At 37.5% G+C, this 21897-nt stretch overlaps 1 pseudogene; it reads left to right on the forward strand.

The window, feature by feature from the left end:
• Positions 1–1232: 1232 nt before the first annotated feature.
• Positions 1233–2823, forward strand: LOC132418475 (ubiquitin carboxyl-terminal hydrolase 44-like; annotated as a pseudogene).
• The last annotated feature ends 19074 nt before the right edge of the window (positions 2824–21897 follow it).

Genomic DNA, 21897 nt, shown 5'->3' on the forward strand with positions numbered 1-21897 from the left:
TATCTAGAATTCCATCATACTTATATTTAACTTCTATGAATTCAACTTTAAATGATCATTTAATTTAAATAAAATACTGTTAAATTATACACACATATGTATTTCCTCTTATGTACCATAATTGCTATCTAATACTTTATAAAGTATATGTAGTCACATATATGTTACTCTCCAGGATTGCATACCAAAATAATATTTGTCCCAGTGTTTCTATGGGCAATGTAAAAGAAGCATTAAAAAAAATCAAGAATAATTTTGACCAAATGTTATTTTAAACATTTTTAATGTTTTTTTTTGTGTGTGTGTGTGTGTTGGGGGGAGGTGAGAGGGAGGTCCAAGAGGGAGGAGATATATGTATACATTTAATGTTATCTTTAACTTAAGGAATGCGTTTGTAACATAACCCCATGTATAAAATGCTACTCTGAGTAAGTAGAGCTAATAGAGATTAGAAAGGGGAGTAAGGCAAGTCACGTTGGAGTAACCAAAGTAAGGAGGGTACATATGCAGCCATTTTATTATTTTTTTCCAATTTTTATGAAAGCATTTCCTAAATCTAAAATGTCCAAATATTCATACAGTTTCCACGGGAAAAATGACTTCAGAAATGAGTTTCTAAAAATAAATCATTTGGTGTTTATAGCAAAGGTATTGAACTGCCACAGGTAAAGAATGAACTGCTTCCTCTTCAGCATATATATGAAAGCTTATAAGTAGTTGATAAGCCATTGGCTATCATGTAAAAGTGACAACATGTGCGTTTAGACTCATATAAAAGATAATGCTGCACCGACGCGGACTTGGGGCCCAGAAGTGGGTTCCCAGTCTCAGGTGGACAACCTATCCGTCCACAGTCACATAGCAGAGCAGCCTGCCCTCTCCTGGTACTCCAAAGTGGGGGGACGGGGGCAGAGTCGGCTACAGCTTCATGCTGAAGAGTGCTAAGATGGCCACTCTGGCTCGGGATCTTTCCAGATGCTTCAGGTGTTGTGAACAGAGATTTCTTTGGATTATGTGTTTCTCAGCTAGACTAAATGCTAACAACGGATAAGTCAAACACATTGGGCAGTTGAGACTTGTTCAAGGCCATTCCATCCTCAACCCTCAGAAATGGCATTGTGTGGACTGCAATACAACTGAGTTGATTTGTGCTTGCGTTATCTATTCTAATATGTATAGAATAGATAACTAACAAGAACCTGCTGAATAAAAAAATAAATAAATAAAATAAAATTTTTAAAAATGCCAGTGATTCCTCCATTAAATGAACACCAATAATAACTCTTCGTGTAACAGGATTGAGAAATTTTGGAAATACTTGCTATATGAATTATGTTCTTCAAGTATTGAGTCATTTACTTATTTTTTGACAATATTTTTTCCAACTTGATCTGAACCGATGGCTGGCTGTGACAGCTAGTGATAAAACAAGATCATCTTGAAGGCATCCTCCAGTCACAGATACAGTATACCAAATGAATGAATGCCAAGAAAAAGAAACAGGCTTTGTTTGCTCCAGACATCCAAGTTTATCATCAGGACTAAGTGGTGGAGCATCAAAGAGTAGAAAGATAGAACTTATTCAGCCAAGGAAGCCAAGTTCATAATACACTTCTCTCTGTCATGAATTTCATATTTTGTTCCAAGTTATGTGGTCTGGAAAGTGGGCCTTGGTCACACCATTTGCTATGCTACACTTAATATGGAGATTAATACCTGATTTTCGTGGTTATGCCTAACAAGATGCTCGAGAATTAATTTGTGAGCTTTTGGATAAAATACAGCATGACCTAGAGACAACTGATACCAGGATACCATCTCATATCCCCACTTCTCAATGGAAACTTATCAAACAGTTTATGAATGTTGTGAATAACATTTTTCATAGATAACTTGTTACTCAGGTTACGTGTCTCACATGTGACAACAAATCAAATATCATAGCACTTTTCTGGAAATTGTCACTGGAATTTCCAGAAAGATACCAATGCAATGGAAAAGATACTACTTCTCAGCTGTGTCTGGTTACTAAAATGTTGACCAAATTCACAAAAACTGAAGCTTCAGAAGGAAAAATCTATATATGTGACCAGTGTAATTAAAAGCATAGAAGGTTTTCCTCAAACTAGTTATGCTCACAGAAGCCCCCAAACAGCTTATGATATTCCACCTACCTCAGTTTCTCATATTACATCTCAAAGGATTCAGGTGATCAGGACACAATAATTAAGAGAAGATTGGTGTTCATGTTGGCTTTGAAGAAATCTTAAACATGGAGCCATATTGCTGCAGGGAATCTCTGAAACCTCACAGACCAGAATGTTTTATTCATTACGTACCTGCTGTAGTAATGCACCACGGGAAAGAATTTGGCTCAGGATATTACACTGCCTAGTGTTATAATCCCGAAGGAGGGTTCTGAGTACACTGCAATGATTCCAAGCTAAACATGTGCACTATGGATGAAATATGCAAGGCCCAAGCTTATATATATATATATATATATATATTTTTTTTTTTTGCAGTACACGGGCCTCTCACTGTTGTGGCCTCTCCCATTGCGGGGCACAGGCTCCGGACGCACAGGCTCAGCGGCCATGGCTCACGGGCCAGCTGCTCCGTGGCATGTGGGATCTTCCCGGACCGGGACACGAACCCGTGTCCCCTGAATTGGAAAGCGGACTCTCAACCACTGCGCCACCAGGGAAGCCCTATATTTTGTTTTATACCCAGCGAGTTACTGAGAATGGACATTCTAAACACCTGTCTGGTAGCCAACATCCCAAAGAAATTGATACCTCTTCTAATGAAATCCTTAGCTGATCCAAAGACAGTGGGTCTTTCTTCTTGCGATTTATATGTATGTATGTATATATGTGTGTGTGTGTGTGTGTGTGTGTGTGTGTGTGTGTGTGTGTGTGTGTGTGTGTTTTAAGAGGGTTGACCTAAAAACTTTGAGCTTCATTGTTTTTATTTTCTTACTAATCAGTGCACACTATGTTTACACATTTTGTATCTAACTACAATAAATCTCTTTTTTACAGAGACAGATTAGCATAATTATATGTATATCAATGGCAGTAGGTAACGAAATATTTTTCAAATACCTGGGAGTTTTTATTTATCTCTTTTTAACATCTTTATTGGAGTATAATTGCTTTACAAAGGTGTGTTACTTTCTGCTTTATAATAAAGTGAATCAGTTATACATATACATAAGTTCTCATATCTCTTAACCTTTGTGCCTCCCTCCCTCTGAACCTCCCTATCCCACTACTCTAGGTGGTCACAAACCACCTAGCTGATCTCCGTGTGCCATGCGGCTACTTCCCACTAGTTATCCATCCTACGTTTGGTAGTGAAAATATGTCCATGCCACTCTCTCACTTTGTCACAGTTTACCCTTCCCCCTCCCCATATCCTCAAGTCCATTCTCTAGTAGGTCTGTGTCTTTATTCCTGTCCTAACCCTAGGCTCTTCATGACATTTTTTTTCTTAGATTCCGTATATATGTGCTAGCAAACAGTATTTGTTATTCTCCTTCTGACTAACTTCACATTGCATGACAGACTCCAGGTCAATCCACCTCACTAAAAATAACTCAATTTCCTTTCTTTTTGGGCTGAGTAATATTCCATTGTATATATGTGCCACATCTTAGTTAACCTTTCATCTGTTGATGGACACTTAGGTGGCTTCCATGTCCTGGGCATTGTAAACAGAGCTGCAATGAACCTTTTGGTACATGACACTTTTTGAACTACGGTTTCCTCAGGGTATATGCTCAGTAGTGGGATTACTGGGTCGTATGGTAGTTCTATTTGTAGTTTTTTTAAGGAACTCCATACTGTTCTTCACAGTGGCTGTATAAATTTACATTCCCACCAACAGTGCAATAGTGTTCCCTTTTCTCCACACTCCCTCCAGAATTAATTGTTTCTAGTTTTTTGGAAGATGGCCATTCTGACCAGTGTGAGATAATATCTCATTGTAGCTTTGATTTGCATTTCTCTAATGATTAATGATGTTGAGCATTCTTTCATGTGTCTGTTGGCAATCTGTATATCTTCTTTGGAGAAATGTCTATATAGGTCTTCTGCCCATTTTTGGATGGGTTGTTTGTTTTTTTGTTATTGAGTTGCATGGGCTGCTTGTAAATTTTGGAGATTAATCCTTTGTCAGTTGCTTCATTTGCAAATATTTTCTCCCATTCTGAGGGTTGTCTTTTGGTCTTGTTTATGGTTGCCTTTGCTGTGCAAAAGCTTTGCAGTTTCATTAGGTCCCATTTGTTTATTTTTGTTTTTATTTCCATTTCTCTGGGAGGTGGGTCAAAAAGGATCTTGCTGTGATTTATGTCATAGAGTGTTCTGCCTATGTTTTCCTCTAAGAGTTTGAGAGTTTCTGGCCTTATATTTAGGTCTTTAATCCATTTTGAGCTTATTTTGGTGTATGGTGTTAGGGAGTGATCTAATCTCATACTTTTACATGTACCTGTCCAGTTTTCCCAGCACCACTTATTGAAGAGGTTGTCCTTTCTCCACTGTACATTCCTGCCTCCTTTATCAAAAATAAGGTGACCATATGTGCGTGGGTTTATCTCTGGGCTTTCTATCCTCTTCCATGGATCTATCTTTCTGTTTTTGAGCCAGTACCATACTGTCTTGATTACTGTAACTTTGTAGTATAGTCTGAAGTCAGGGAACCTGATTCCTCCTGCTCCATTTTTCGTACTCAAGATTGCCTTAGCTATTTGGGGTCTTTTGTGTTCCCATACAAATTGCAGAAATAAAACTTGATACTTGATACAATTTCAATTTTCTTAAAGTTACCAAGGCTTGATTTGTGACCCAGGATATGATCTATCCTGGAAAATGTTCCATGAGCACTTGAGAAAAGTGTGTATTCTATTGTTTTTGGATGGAGTGTCCTATAAATATCAATTAAGTCCATCTTGTTTAGTGTATCATTTAAAGCTTGTGTTTCCTTATATATTTTCATTTTGGATGATCTGTCCATGGGTGAAAGTGGGGTGTTAAAGTCCCCTACTATGAATGTGTTACTGTCGATTTCCCCTTTTATGGCTGTTAGTATTTGCTTTATGTATTGAGGTGCTCCTATGTTGGGTGCATAAATATTTACAATTGTTATATCTTCTTCTTGGATCGATTGCTTGATCATTATGTAGTGACCCTCTTTGTCTCTTAATAGTCTTTATTTTAAAATCTATTTTGTCTGATATGAGAATTGCTACTCCAGCTTTCTTTTGGTTTCCATTTGTGTGGAATATCCTTTTCCATCCCCTTACTTTCAGTCTGTATGTGTCTCTAGGTCTGAAGTGGGTCTCTTGTAGACAGCACATATATGGGTCTTGTTTTTGTACCCATTCAGCCAATCTGTGTCTTTTGGTGGGAGCATTTAGTCCGTTTACATTTAAGGTAATTATCAATATATATGTTCCTTTCTCCATTGTCTAAATTGTTTTGGGTTCGTTATTATAGGTCTTTTCTTTCTCTTGTGTTTCTTGCCTAGAGAATTTCCTTTAGCATTTGTTGTTAAGCTGGTTTGGTGGTGCTAAACTCTCTCAGCTTTTGCTTGTCTGTAAAGGTTTTAATTTCTCCATCATATCTGAATGAGATCCTTGCTGGTTAGAATAATCTTGTTTGTAGGTTTTTCTCCTTCATCACTTTAAATATGTCCTGCTAGTCCCTTCTGGCCTGCAGAGTTTCTGCTGAACGATCAACTGTTAACCATATGGGGATTCCCTTGTTTTTTTATTTGTTGTTTTTCCCTTGCTGCTTTTAATTTGTTTTCATTGCATTTAATTTTGGACAGTTTGATTAATATGTGTCTTGGCGAGTTTTTCTTGGATATATCCTGTATGGGACTCTCTGTGCTTCCTGGACTTGATTAACTATTTCCTTTCCCATATTAGGGAAATTTTCAACTAGAATCTCTTCAAATATTTTCTCAGTCCCTTTCTTTTTCTCTTCTTCTTCTGGAACCCCTATAATTTGAATGTTGGTGTGTTTAATGTTGTCCCAGAGGTCTCTGAGACTGTCCTCAGTTCTTTTCATTCATTTTTCTTTATTCTTCTCTGCAGTAGTTATTTCCACTACTTTATCTTCCAGGTCACTTATCCATTCTTCTGCCTGAATTATTCTGCTATTGATCCCTTCTAGAGTATTTTTAATTTCATTTATTGTGTTCTTCATCATTGCTTGTTTCATCTATAGTTCTTCTAGGTCCTTGTGAAATGTTTCTTGCATTTTCTCTATTCTATTTCCAAGATTTTGTATCATTTTTACTATCATTATTCTGAATTCTTTTTCAGGTAGACTACCTATTTCCTCTTCATTTGTTAGGTCTGCTCGGTTTTTATCTTGCTCCTTCATCTGCTGTGTGTTTTTCTGTCTTCTCATTTTGCTTATCTTACTGTGTTTGGGGTCTCCTTTTGGCAGGCTCCTGGTTCATAGTTCCCGTTGTTTTTCGTGTCTGTCCCCAGTGGCTAAAGTTGTTTCAGTGGGTTGTGTAGCCTTCCTGGTGGAGGGGACTAGTGCCTGTGTTCTGGTGGATGAGGCTGGATCTTGCCTTTCTGGTGGGCAGGTGTACGTCTGGTGGTGTGTTTTGGGGTATCTGTGGACTTACTATGATTTTATGCAGACTCTATACTAATGGGTGTGGTTGTGTTCCTATCTTGCTAGTTGGTTGGCATAGGGTGTCCAGCACTGTAGCTTCTTGGTCTTTGAGTGAAGCTGGGTGTAGATGTTGAGATGGAGATCTCTGGGAGATTTTTGCTGCCTAATATTACGTGGAGCTGGGAGTGCTCTTGAGGACCAGTGTCCTGAAGTTGGCTCTCCCACCTCAGAGGCAAAGCACTGACTCCTGGCTCTAGCACCAAGAGCCTTTCATCCACAGCTCAGAATAAAAGGTAGAAAATGTGGAAAGAAAGAAAGAAGATAAAGGAAAATAAAATAAAGTCAGGTAAAATAAATTGAAGTTATTAAAATAAAAAAAATAATTATTAAGAAAAAAATTTTTTTAAAGAAAAAAACAAAAATAAAACGGATGGATTGAACCCTAGGGCAAATGGTGAAAGCAAAGCTATACAGACAAAATCTCACACAGAAGCATACACATACACACTCACAAATAGCAGAAAAGGGGAAAAAAAATATAAATCATTCTCTCAAAGTCCACCTCCTCAATTTTTTGATGATTTGTTGTCTATTCAGGTATTCCACAGATGCAGGGTACAACAAGTTGCTTGTGGAGATTTAATCTGCTGTTCCTGAGGCTGCCGTGAGAGATTTCCCTTTCTCTTCTTTTTTTTGCACAGCTCCCGGGGTTCAGCTTTGTATATGGCACCGCCTCTGCATGTAGGTCACTGAACGGCATCTGTTCTTTGCTCAGAGAAGACGGGGTTAAAGGAGCCGCTGATTCGGGGGCTCTGGCTCACTCAGTCCGGCGGAGGGAGGGGTACAGATGTGGGGTGAGTCTGCGGCGGCAGAGGCCGGTGTGACATTGCACCAGCCTGAGGCTTGGTGTGTGTTCTCCCGGGGAACTTGTCTCTGGATCCCGGGACCCTTGCAGTGGCGGACTGAAGAAGCTGCCATGAGGGGAGGTGGGGATAGTGACTTGTGCTTGCACACAGGCTTCTTGGTGGTGGCGGCAGCAGCCTTAGCGTCTCATGCCCGTCTCTGGGTTCCACACTGTTAGCTGCGGCTCCTGCCCTTCTCTGGAGCTCGTTTAAGCAGCTCGCTTAATCCCCTCTCCTGGCGCACCAGGAAACAAAGAGGGAAGAAAAAGTCTCTTGCCTCTTTGACAGCTCCAGACTTCTTCTGTACTCCCTCCCTTCTAGCAGTGGTGCACTAAACCCTTCAGGTTTTGTTCTCGCCGCCAGTCCTCTCCCTGCAATCAGACCAAAGTCTGAGCCTCAGCTCCTAGCCCCATGTGCCCCGGCGGGTGAGCAGACAAACCTCTTGGGCTGGTGAGTACCAGTCGGCACCCATCCTCTGTGCGGGAATCTCTCTGCTTTGCCCTCTGCATCCCTTTTGCTGCGCTCTCCTCCATGGCTCTGAAGCTTTCCCCCTCCAACCTCCACAGTCTCCACCTGCAAAGGGGATTCCTAGTGTGTTGAAACCTTCCCTCCTTCAAAGCTCCCTCCCACTGGTGCATGTCCTGCCCCTATTCTTTTGTCTCTGTTTATTCTTTTTTCTTTTGCCCTATCCAGTTATGTGGGGAGTTTCTTGCCTTTTGGGAGGTCTGAGGACTTCTGCCAGCATTCAGTAGGTGTTCTGTAGGAATTTTTCCACGTGTAGATATATTTCTGGTGTATCTGTGGGGAGGAAGGTGATCTCCACATCCTACTCCTCTGCCATCTTCTTTTGAAACCTCTACCTGGGAGTTTTAAACTTTTAGTTCTTACCTCAGACTGGTGTTGCCTCTTTTATATGTTGATGTCTTAATTGGCTCACATCATGAATTTGTGCAGTCTTCTACTGAAGAATTTTAGGTGGCATCATTTTATATGTTTCTTATTTATCTTTTGTTGCTATTTTCTATACAAATTCTTAGACAGAATATTAGACTTTCTTCACTAATAGTCTTACCAAAAACAAGGCATTTCTTTCAGATTTGTATATTGGAAGTTATGTTTGCCCCCTGAAGGGAGTTAAACTACTACAAAGTAAAATGTCAAGGTATCATCTAATTACTCATTGATCACACTTACTAATATTCCTGAGACTTTGTGTGTTACAGGGCTCAGAATAGACATTACTTTGGTTAATGGAACTTCCTTTTCCAAAAATGTATTAAGTTTTTATAATTGTTCTTTATTTGGTCTAGTCAAACTGCATACAAATAAAGATGACAGCTTTATAAGTATTAGGTTGAAAAAGACGTATATTAGGAAATTTTCCTTAAATTTTAGAGAACAAGTCATTTGGGGAAGCTGATCTTGAAGTGCAATGAGAATTTATCACTGAACAAGGAAATCATTCATACCGAAAATACAATTTGTGTATTAAATGGCTAAGGTTTAAAATAATTCATCTATTAAATACCTATACAAGTTGTTACTTCAACTGTTAACAAAATTATACCTCATTAAAGATTCATGTGGTCAAGATAAAAAGAAAACAACTATATTAGTTATCCAAAACTATTTACATAGGTATTATACTCTTTGAGCACTGATTCTCTTTAGCTCTGGTACCAGCCTGGGTTAATAAACTAAAAATGTGTACCGGGGGTTGTAAGAAATATTGATTTTTCAAGTTTTCTTATTAGTAAAGTGATAGATGACACAACTTTTAATTATATTCTTTATGTCACATCAACTCCCAGAACATATATTTTATCTTCCTGCCATTCATTTTTTATGGACATGTATTTTATCTTCCTGTATTCATTTTTTAAAATTTTGACAAAATATTTCAATTATAGCAAATATGTAACTGACAAGAAGTCCTTTCCTATCTAATTGGTTTACCTGTCTGTATGACTCATTTGCATCTATATGTACACAGCTGCAAACTGAAGTGAATTCAGTTTCATTTGATCAATGTAAACAAAGTGTGTCATTTGGGGAAAAGATCATGTAAACAAGCAAACCAAATCATTCTGTGAGGGGTCGCAGTCATTATTCATGGTGGGATGTATGGAGCTCACATATATAGTAAGATCAGTTGAAATGACATGGCAAATACCTGTGGGCATATTTTCACAAGAATTTCTCTATCATTCAGTTTCATACTACACACTGGAGAAAAGGAAACTACTCACTGTTGATGTCAGAAAAATTAAAGTTTACAAATATTCTTATTTTTTTCTACTGTGTGTTTTTGCTTTGTGGTTACCATAAGACTTACATAAAACTTCTTACTGGTATAATATTCAATTTTTAGACGATAACAAAATAACTTCAATCACATTAAAAAAGTATATCCTTTTACTCCTCCCTCATATATTTTATGTTTTTGCTGCCACAATTAACCTGTCATTATATTTTATACCCATTAACAAATTATTGTAGCTATAGTTATTTGTAGTTCTTATGTCCTTTAATCTTTATATTAGAGTGAAAAAGATGAACACACCACAATATCACAGTATTAAAGTATTCTGAATTTGACTTTATAACTTAAAACTTACCTGTGTGTTTGATATCATATGTTTTCATGTAACTAATTAGCACCATTTCATTTCAGCTTAAAAAACTCCTTTTAGCATTTCTTAAGAGACAGGTCTAGTAGTGATGAACTCCTTCAGCTTTGGTTTGTCTGGGAAAGTCTTTATCTCTCCCTCATTACTGAAGGACAATTTTGCCAGATAAAGTATTCTTGGTTGGCAAGTTTTTTTTTTTTTTTTTGCTTTCTTTTATCACTTTGAATATATCATTTTACTCTCTCCTGACCTTCAAAGTTTCTGCTAAGAAATCCACTAATAGACTTATGAGGGTTCTCTTCTATATGAAGACCCTTGTTTTTTTCTCTTTTTTAACTCACACAGTTTTATTTTAATATGTGTTTTATAATACATTTTTGTTGTTCTTTAAGCATTTTAATGAGGTTTTCAAACCATTCTTTTTATTTTGAAATAAATGCACAGAGAAAAATATGACAGTAATGTACCCACAATTTAGGAATTAATATTTTGCCATATTTCCTTTATTTTTTTCATGTTCCTATATTGTTTTCTTTATTTTTTTTAATAAAAGGTTACAGATACTGTTGCAGTCCCCTTTGCATCCTGTACTTTTAAAAAGCATATGTATTTCTCACATACAAATTGGTGTCTTTCCCTGCACTCCCATTCTTTCTCACATATTCATACAACATTGTACCGATTTTTGTTTTTATGAGTTACAGAAATGATTTCACGCACACATATCTTCCAGAAACTTGCTTTTTCACTCAACTTTATTTCTGAGATTTATTCTTGTCAGTACATGTAAATCCAGCCCCTTTGTTCTAACTTCTGTACAGTGCCCAGTCAAATGGAAGTACATCCTTCATCCGTACAGTCCCCACTGAAGGATATATGATTTGTCACCAGTTTCATGCTGCTGCCAGTGCTGCAATGGCCACCATACTTGGGTGGAGAATATCATTTTGAGTTAATTATTTTAGGAAATCTAGGAGCTTCATTCATGAACTTGGATGACAATATCTCCACTCAGACTCGGGATGTTCTCAGCTATTATTTCTTTTAATAAGCTTTCTGCTCCTTTCCCCCTTTCTTCTCCTTCTGAAACTACAGTAATACGTATACTGTTTCCTTTAGTGGTATCCCACAGTTCACAAAGGTTTTCTTCACTCTTTTTCTTTATGTTTTCTTTGTTGTCCTCTTGAGACAGAAAGACAAGAGTGTAGCCATCTTAGAAAAGGACCAGGGAGTGACCTTGAACAAACAAGCTTAACAAACTCAGCAAAACAAAGCACGTGAAATCTTGGGTGTTTGAGACAATACCAGAGATCCAAAGGGGTAAAACATTATCTCTCTTCCTTTGGTTTATGTACATAGTTTCAAAAGGACAAAAGTGGGACTATAAATCCACCACATAGCAGAATCACCAAACTCCCAGTTCCCTGAGATATAGATGAAGACCTGACACACACTCCTGTTTTGCTTTGTTTTGTTTTTCTTCTTTTGCAGGGAGCAGACCCACAGCAGATGAAAACTTCTGACTGCAAGCACATAGACATCAGACCTGTTTAAACCAGAAGATTGATGATGTTCAAAACTTCACTTTGATGCCAACCAGTCTGAGAATTGAGCACAAGCTGGTCAGACACCCTGTAGCCCTCTCCCTCACACTGCCTTTAAAACACTTACCTGAAAGTCTTCAAGGAGTTGGCACCCTTTCATGTTCTCTCTCCCTTGTGCACAAGTTATCCTTTCAATAAAAATTATTGTTTGCCTAAAAATCTTGTGGGAGATTTTCAAAAATCTGGAGAAGACCTGGTAACATTTCTTGGCAAGCCAGTCAGTAGGGACAGCTGTGCTGGGACACCCCTTTTGTTTGGAGGTGGGGGGGGGTCCCAGACTCCAGGGTTCTTGGACGAGAAGGGTTATTTTCATAGCATAGGACAAGCAGCCACCTGAAGCTCTTCTGTTTCATCATCCTTGAAGCTAGTAAGTCCCTGTTGGGGCTTTCAGTTTTTGTTCATCTACAATGGGAAAACATAACTTTTCCCTTTATATCTCCCTTTCTCTCTATCTCCCTTTCTCTTGAGAAGGAAACATCCTCCTTCTGTTCTGTTGATGTCTGGTTTGCTCTTCCAAAACCTGAAAATCCTAGACTGATCCCTTTGTATTGGGTGCGGCTGGGAATTGATTTCCTTTTGCATGCTTCTGTTGTTGTGGTGCACCCTGGGGGATTATGCTTGCTTTAATTACCTCTTTGAATCTCAATGGTATTTTTCTGAGTGGCGTTGGTTTTGGGGAGGAAAGGACTTTTGTGACATAAGTTGATGGAGCCACAGAGGCTGCAGCCCTCTCTCAGCTCAATGTTATTTATGGTTACTCTCCACCTTGGAACACACAATTTCTGAGCCATGGATTCCTCTGATTTTTCTCTTTGTCCATTTAATTGGGCATCTGTGTGAATGTTATAAGATGGTTGAGTGATATAACATGGTAGTAAGCAGAGATTGGACCTAGGCTAAAGTGTATATTGTTGAAAAATTGAAAGGAATTCAAGATCTGATAAAGGAGTACTCTCTGCAGTCTTTAGTGGCCTAGGGTTTGTTAGAGCAACTCTATTGGAGAGTAATTTGGGACCACTTTCAGGCCTCCATATATTGAGACAGGAAATATAGAGGAATACATTCAACCCTGGGCTCTGTGTTAATTGGGCATCTTGCCCATAGGACATTGGCCTCTTGCCAAAGGCAGCTCTCAGATTCTGTCCAGCAGCTGCCTGAGCATTTTTGTCTCAGGGACTGTCCCGAGTGCTGACAAGTGACTGGGCATCACTAACCCACAGCACTTTAAATTCTGTAGTGAAGGAAACGGGGCTCTGGTCCTATTCTGGTCTGGTTTGCTCTGATCTGTGAGATGTCTCTGGTAAGTGGTGGATTCTCACTTGTAGTGACACAAGGGTATACTTCTCTACTGGGATGCCTTGACGGGAAATTTTCCTTTTTAGGGGGAAAGTTGCAGAACTTGGTCACCTGGTTTTGAGCAGATTGCCACTTTAATTGGATTTTCCCTTCTGGGCTGTGGAATCCCTTGGCCATCTGGCACCATCTGAGTAGTGACTGGGAACATCCTCTGTTAAGACCGAGGCTCATCTGTAACCCCTGTCTGAAACAGTAGGTAGGAAATCTTCCATTCTCATGGTGGGGAGCAGCAACCCTGAGAAGCCATTAAGAAGTGGTTTATCTAGCTCTGATCTGTATGTTTCTGGCAATAGCAGGTTTGTGAAAGAACAACTGGGAATGAGAGCTCTATTCCATTTTGTAGTTGTTCCCTAGGACGTATTTTACAAAATCTGAAAGATCTTAATTATACTCCTATAAAGAAATATAAAGGAAGATTTTTTAACATTGCATGGCCACAATATTATTTAGACTCCAGAGGGGAAAAAGAAAAAAAAATTAGAACTTGTTCTTTTTACATATGCAGTTAGAAAAAGCTGGCTTGATAAAATATTTTTTTTCAGACCCTGAGAGAACAAAAATATGCCTAGGAGAAAACTTGAAGTTATGACTTTTACCATGGCCTTGAAAATACACACACAGCCCACATTGCCTGAGACTTCAGCATTGGGTTAACTAATAAAATTTCAAAACAAAGGAAAAAAAGGGAAAGAGGCCTTTTTTAAACTCAAGTAAGTAAATTTAACTTATTCCAACTGCTATTTGTGATTTTGCATTTGCCAGGTGAATTGCCACTACACACAGTCATGATTCCCTATTTTTCCATTTGCTTTTTGTTTAAAAGAGGGACATGTTTGAAAAAGTTAAGGGAATTGTTGGGCTTATCCCTTTGTTTTTGTCCTACAGGAATTAAATTTTGTTTTGTGTATGTATGTTTGCATGTGTAATGTAAGTGGTCTGGACATGGAAAACAAATTTATTTCTCAAATGCAGCTCCTTGGGGTGAATTCTCCAGAATTGGACCACTTTCAGTCACAAGCCAATGAAATATAAAAAGATGATTTTCCTTTGTAATATGACGTGGCCATAATACTCCCTAGATTTAGGGAAAAGTTGTCTCTTAATGTATCTTTAAACTATGGTACTATTATGCAATTATAAGTGTTTTCTTATACAGAGGGAAATAGGATAAAATTATAAATTAATAAGTTTTGTATTAAAATTTCTGATTCATAAATAAGTTTTAAAATGAAGTTATGAGACCTTTGTCTGGAAATATATATGTTTATGTGTACATTATGAATATATGTCTTTATCTTTGGATAGTATTAACAAAATCAACTTGTGAGTGAACTCTATTTAATTGGCTTAAATAAAAGTAAGCACTTACTAATCAAACATTTCTAAAAATCAACAGAAACCAACCAAAATAAATTTCTGGTTCATGTGATTTGGGGAATATTCAGTATTAACTTAATATCTGGTATTTAAGTTAGGTTAAGTTTTTAATTAATACAGACATGTCGTTAGAGTCATCAATATTAAGTATAGTACTTCCATTGAATCTAGGTTTACTTAAAGACAATAATTTCATATTATATCTTTGGCAAAATTTGTCAGCAAGAAAATTAACTTGGTATGATGATATTTTCATAAGTAATCAAATATAGAAAAATGCAATAAAATATTTTAGGTGAACTATTTGGGAATAATTACGTTTTAGATTTTTTAGATTCTTAGTAAGGAAAATTTAGAGTTTGCTAAATTAAGTTAAATAATGAGAATTCATTGAAGGTCTAAATCATTTTTTAAATGAGACAAAATCCTGGAACATTGGCTGCTAGAAAAGTCTAATTCCACCTACGTTTCCCTTCTTATGAGAGAAAAGCTAAAGATGTTTGGGTTTATTAGACATATGTGCCACATTAAAAAGATAAATTATTCAATGAAAAATGCATTTTTTAGAGGTCATGGACTATGTTCTTAAGTTTGCTAATCAGGAAATACTGGTATGACAAACAGTTCATATTGACTGCTTGTTAGTTTTCACTAGAGATTAAGGCTTTTTTAAGGGTTAAAAATGATAATATATGTAATTAAACACCAATATAATAAGGGAAGCATTTTATTTTTTTTTTTATTTTTAACATCTTTATTGGAGTATAATTGCTTTACAATGGTGTCTTAGTTTCTGCTTTATAACAAAGTGAATCAGTTATACATATACATATGTTGCCATATCTCCTCCCTCTTGTGTTTCCCTCCCTCATGCACTCCCTATTCCACCCCTCTAGGTGGTCACAAATCACCGAGCTGATCTCCCTGTGCCATGTGGCTGCTTCCCACTACCTATCCACCCTACGTTTCATAGTGTATATATGTCCATGCCACTCTCTCACTTTGTCACAGCTTACCCTTCCCCCTCCCCATATCCTCAAGTCCATTCTCTAGTAGGTCTGTGTCTTTATTACCATCTTAACCTTAGGTTCTTCATGATCTTTTTTTTCCCCTTGGATTCTATGTATATATGTGTTAGCATATGGTATTTGTTTTTCTCTTTCTGACTTACTTCACTCTGTATGACAGACTCTAGGTCCATCCACCTCACTACAAATAACTCATTTTCATTTCTTTTTATGGCTGAGTAATATTCCATTGTATACATGTGCCACATCTTCTTTTCCATTCATCCGATGATGGACAAGTAGGTTGCTTCCATCTCCTGGCTATTGTAAATAGAGCTGCAACGAACATTTTGGTACATGACTCTTTTTGAATTATGGTTTTCTCAGGGTATATGCCCAGTAGTGGGATTGCTGGGTCGTATGGTAGTTCTATTTGTCATTTTCTAAGGAACCTCCATACAGTTTTCCATAGTGGCTGGATCAATTTACATTCCCACGAGCAGTGCAAGAGTGTTCCCTTTTCTCCACACCCTCTCCAGCATTTATTGTTTGTAGATTTTTTGATGATGGCCATTCTGACTGGTGTGAGATGATATCTCATTGTAGTTTTGATTTGCATTTCTCTAATGATTAATGATGTTGAGCATTCTTTCATGTGTTTGTTGGCAGTCTGTATATCTGCTTTGGAGAAATGTCTATTTAGGTCTTCTGCCCATTTTTGGATTGGGTTGTTTGTTTTTTTGTTATTGAGCTGCATGAGCTGCTTGTAAATCTTGGAGATTAATCCTTTGTCAGTTGCTTCATTTGCAAATATTTTCTCCCATTCTGAGAGTTGTCTTTTGGTCTTTTTATGGTTTCCTTTGCTATGCAAAAACTTTTAAGTTTCATTAGGTCCCATTTGTTTATTTTTGTTTTTATTTCCATTTCTCTAGGTGGTGGGTCAAAAAGGATCTTGCTGTGATTTATGTCATAGAAGTGGGATATATATTGTCAGTGATAGAATTTATGAAGAATGGAGATACCTTCACTTTAGGGGGAAAAAAAAAAGTGAGAGAGAATAATTTTGTCCTAGAGCTGGTTGTTTCTGGATGGGAAAAATAAGGTAAAAACTAATGTGGATAAAGAAAGTGATGTAAGGTTTATTAAAAAAGAACCTTGAGAAAGTTTTGTGCACATTCAAAACTGTCTAAGATTAGATTAAATTTAATTAAGTAAATTAATTTTGTTGTTAAAATTAAGCTTGTACAAGACTCGAGTTTGGTTTTCTCTCTCTGTTAAGGAACAAAGTTTTTCCTGGAATGCTGAATTGCTTTTTATAACAGACCATAAGTTTCTTTACGTTTTAAAGTCATCTCTAGTGATCTATTGTAATTTTCTGTATTTCCCTCCAAAGTCTTTTATTGTAAATTAGGTTAAATAAGTATTATTTCACAGTGAGCTAAGATACTATTTGACTAGGTGTTTTGAAATTTTTAATATTTCTGATAAACTTCCCAAGGATCAAGTTTAGATGAAGTTCTTTGGATCTCTAACTAACTTTGGGATATTTCAAAGGGCACTTGATGCACCTTAGAGAGAAATATTACATTAATTAGGATTATTTGATAAATTAAATACATGGAAAACATTGTCAAATAATGATAGATATTCTTAGGTTATATTGTATGGGTAAATGTCATTAATGTAGGTGTTCTAGAAATTATACAATGTTCCTTAAATTTGAATATGTCCTGTATAATGTTATCAGTCATAATTCTAGTTATTTTCTTAAAATGCTATATGCCACAACAACTTAATTAAACTTCTTTTTCAGTTGCATGTAATCAGATCTTTAACCATGTCTTTTAAGTCTTTTGTCATTCATAGACAGTTATTATTTTCACTCTAATGTTTTGTAAAAATGCTTCATCTTTAAGAAGATTCGTAAAGACTTTTTAACAAGTACAAGTTTCTGATAATGTTCAAATCATACTGCTGAACTGGGTAAGAAATTAAACAGTTCCAACTGAAAGTTATCATTTTACTTCTAGCCATACTTCTGACCATAATGTTTAGAATGAAAGGAAAATTTTCTAGTGAAGTTGCCACAGAGTATAACTACCCATGACATGTATCACTGCTTGCTGTAAGTCTACTACTTGAAGAACATGTACAGTGTTTGTGTGACAATTTGGTATAATTGATACAATGTATAGCCTATAAAATGTGTCCCCATTGGCATACCTCTGTACTTGCTTGTTATGTCTAATTTGTTTTTCCCCAACATGGATAATTAGGCAAATATATATATTACACATGATGGACCCAGGACAGGAAACAACCACACTGGCACTGGGGGACAAATATTTTGCTCATCAATGCTTTCTATTCAAAGATTTGCAAACAAAAAGCAGAAATGATATAGTAAATTTTCACATATCAAAGTATGGAAAAGTTATTCTGGTTAACTAGGACAGCCTGTTTTGTGACTTGTCAAATATATACTGTATATCTGCTTTAAACATTATGGGAAAAAATACATATAAAACTCAAAATAGAGTAACTGTGGTTCAGGCATCCAAAATAGAGCTAGATGATCATTGTGGATGTGATTTCAGGCACATTCCATATTCTCACATTACTGAGAACTTGAATTTCTGAATCATATCAGACTTAAGTTCACCACCAGCTGTTCTCAAAACAATATCAGTTAGCAGCTGCCAATGGCAACCTTATGGCCTCAATGTAACTATAGAACAAGAAGTGCCATCAAAACAGTGGTCTACCATACTTGGGGCAGAAGGCAAGGATACTCATCTTGGAGACTTATGGTCCCCCACAGCTATGGGATAAGTGGCAACTGTAACCTTCATCTGTGTGCCCTGACTGCCTCAGTTCTCAGAATTAGTCAAAAGCAGCTATGCCAAGTACTACAGTTTGTTGAAATAGGGAATATATTTCAAAACAATGCATACACTCATAGGGAAATATTAGGCTCTCTTAGATAAAAAGATGAATACCAAACTTGGTTGCCAGTCTCAATGCTAAGTTGCACCATGAAAAACAATATTTGGTTGTGCCCTCAAACTAAGTGGGACTCAGGGGACACTCTAACCTGACCCATAGTAAAGACTCTGTACAGAACAATATACAGTATATGGGAAAGGGAAAGTTCTGCTGGCAAGATAAGCTCAATGAAAAAGTGGTACTATCTGACTTTACTTGTAAAAACAAAAATTTTAATGTCAACAGAATAAGAATCTGATGTAGCACTCAGCACACTGAAATAATTTCTTTGTTGCAAGTGAATAAGTCTTTTAACAACTTGTATGTGGAAGACAAGCTGTTCTTAGAAACCAGTTAATCTCCACATCTTGAAATCAGTCTAATGGAGGCTCAGTGGTCAGAAGAACAGTTAAAGTTATTAGACCAAGAAATGGAACAAGTACTGAACACATCTGTTCTGAAATACCACAAGGTCGAGCTTACAGTAGACCAAGGGGGAAAACATAAAATTTGCTTGATTAAGGAATATGACAATGTTTGCAAAGGGTACTTTGGTGACTTGGTTGCATATTTCCCACCCAGGAGTCCATGTCACTGGGATTGGAGCTTATCATCCTGACCATAGTGACTCTCATAATCATCTTTCTTCTTAGTTGTGATTAAACACATTGTAAAAGTTGCTATCATGGCCTGGTCTGTAGAAAAACTCCCAGCAGATTTCAAACACTCTGTAATAGGGTCCAGCACTCTCCTAACTCAAGCCAGGTAGTTAGAGACTATTATGCCTCCCATCAGGAAGGGACAACAGCCCTGAGTCAGCTTTGAAGCAATTTCTGAAGATGGACCCTTGCTCTTCATCAACCCCTTAAGAATAAGGCGGCATGAATTCTGAGGGGAAATGAGACAGGGAAACGAGTGTAGCCATCTTGGAAAAGGACTGGAGAATGACCTTGAGCAAACAGGCCTAAAAACCCAGTAAAACAAGGCACCTGAAAGCCTGCGTCTTTGAGACTATAACCAGAGGCCCACAGGAGTAAAAGGTTATCTCTCTTCCACAGGTGTATGTACATAGTTTCCGAAGGACAAAAGTGGGACTATAAATCCACCACATACCAGAATTACCAAACTCCCAGTTCCCTGAAAGATATAAAGGCCTGACACACACTCCTAAGTTGTTGAGGTTTTTTTGTTGTTGTTCGTTTGTTTTTCAGGAAACAGACCCCACCAGATGAAAACTGATTGCAAACACATAGACCCCAGACCTGTAGAAACCAGAAGGTTGATGATGCTCAAACCTTCACTTTGATGCCAACCAATCTGAGAATTGAGCACAAGCTGATAAGGCACCCTGCAATCCTCTCCCTCATACTACCTTTAAAACCCCTTCCTTGAAAATCCTCAAAGAGTTGGCACCCTTTCATCTTCTGTCTCCCTTGTGTACAGCTATCCTTTCAATAAAAATTATTACTTGCCTAAGAATCTTGTGGGAGCAATATTTCTATGGTATTGCTGTTCAAGAATCTGGAGAAGACATGGTAACACTCTGCCTAGATCATTTATATGACCTATCTTCTACTTCATGGATCCTTTCTTTTTTTAAAAGATTAAATCTGCTATTGATGTTCTCTTTTGCATATTTTACGTCACTCATTGTATTCTTCAGCTCCAGAATTTCCGTTTGGTTCTTTTTTAAGATTTCCAGCTCTCTTTTAAACTTCTCATTTTGTCTGTGTATTGCTTTCCTGATTTCATTAAATAGATTTTCTGTATTTTCTTGTAGCTCAATGAAATTTCTTAAAACAACTGTTTTGAAATTTTTTATTGGTTATATCACAAATTTCCATTTTGTTGGGTTTGTTTACTGGACAACTGTTGTGTTCCTTTTATGGTAACATGTTTTGTTTTTGTTTTGTTTTTTTCTTCTTTTCATTTTTCACATTCATTGAAGTCTTACTTTGGTGTCTTTGCATTTGAAGAAGCAGTCACCTCCTCCATTCTTACAGGCTTGCTTCTAGAGAGTAATAAATTCCATCAGCCCTATTAGGAATTCTGAGCCTTTCTCAGAACTCTTCTATGGACACACCTATTCCACCCTTCTTGTTTCCTATTGGGAGGTGGGGATTCATAAGGTTGTATACCTTCTCTTGAGTCTACAAATTAGGATAAGAATTGGCATCCTCCCCTTTTCTTTCCCTAGGGCAGTGGTGAAGGCTCAACTTTGTGTGCTTTCTCCCAGTCCTGCAGAATTGGACCAGCTTTCTGTGCAAGCTCACCAGTTGTCTACAAAGCCTCACTTTCACTACCCTTGGAGGTGCATATATGGAGCTGGCCATATGGTAAAGTTGTGAAGATGATTGGGGATTCCCACGGGTCAGTTGGGGAATTCACAGGCAAGTCATCCCCCTGCAGTTCATTTGCAAGCTTCCTGGTGTTATTCACTACATAGTTTTCAAAACATGTGTCCCATTGACGCTTTCTGAGATCCCTGGATGCTCTCCTCTCAGTTGCTTCCCACCCCAATCAAGCAGCAGCACCTCAGTGTTCCGGATGGGGGGAAAATATATAAATAAAAAATTAAAAAAATACTGGATCACTTGAGAGTGTCCTGCATTGCTGAAGAAGCCTGACACTCACTCATATTTTCTTACTTTCCACGTGGTAGAAGGCAAGAAAAATATCTCTCTTGGCACTGAGCTCTGCTGCCTTAGCAGAGGGATATGCAGGCAAAGTAGAACAGTTCCTCTTTTTTGTGTCTTTTTAACATCTTTATTGGAGCATAATTGCTTTATAATGTTGTGTTAGTTTCTGCTGTATAACAAAGTGAATCAACTATATGTGTAAATATATCCCCATACGCCCTCCCTCTTGTTTCTCCCTCCCTTCTTCCCTATCCCACCCCTCTAGGTGGTCACAAAACACTGAACTGGTCTCCCTGTGCTATGCAGCTGCTTCCTGCTAGCTATCTATTTTACATTTGGTAGTGTGTATATGTCAATGCTACTGGCTCACTTCGTCCCATCTTCGCCTTCCCCTTCCCCGTGTCCTCAAGTCCATTCTCTGCATCCTGCCCCTAGGTTCATCAGAACCATTTTTTTCTAATTTTAGATTCCATGTATATGTGTTAGCATACGATATTTGTTTTTCTCTGTCTGACTTACTTCACTCTGTATGACAGACCTTAGGTCCATCCACCTCACTGCAAATAATTCAATTTTGTTTCTTTTTATGGCTGAATAATATTCCATTGTATATATGTGCCACATCTTCTTTGTCCATTCATCTCTCGATGGACACTTAGGTTGCTTCCATGTCCTGCTTATTGTAAATAGTGCTGCAATGAACATTGGGGTACATGTGTCCTTTTGAATTATGGTTTTCTCGGTATATGCCAAGTGCTGGGA

This window comes from Delphinus delphis, chromosome X (genome assembly GCF_949987515.2).
Source record: "Delphinus delphis chromosome X, mDelDel1.2, whole genome shotgun sequence".
NCBI classification, from domain to species: domain Eukaryota; kingdom Metazoa; phylum Chordata; class Mammalia; order Artiodactyla; family Delphinidae; genus Delphinus; species Delphinus delphis.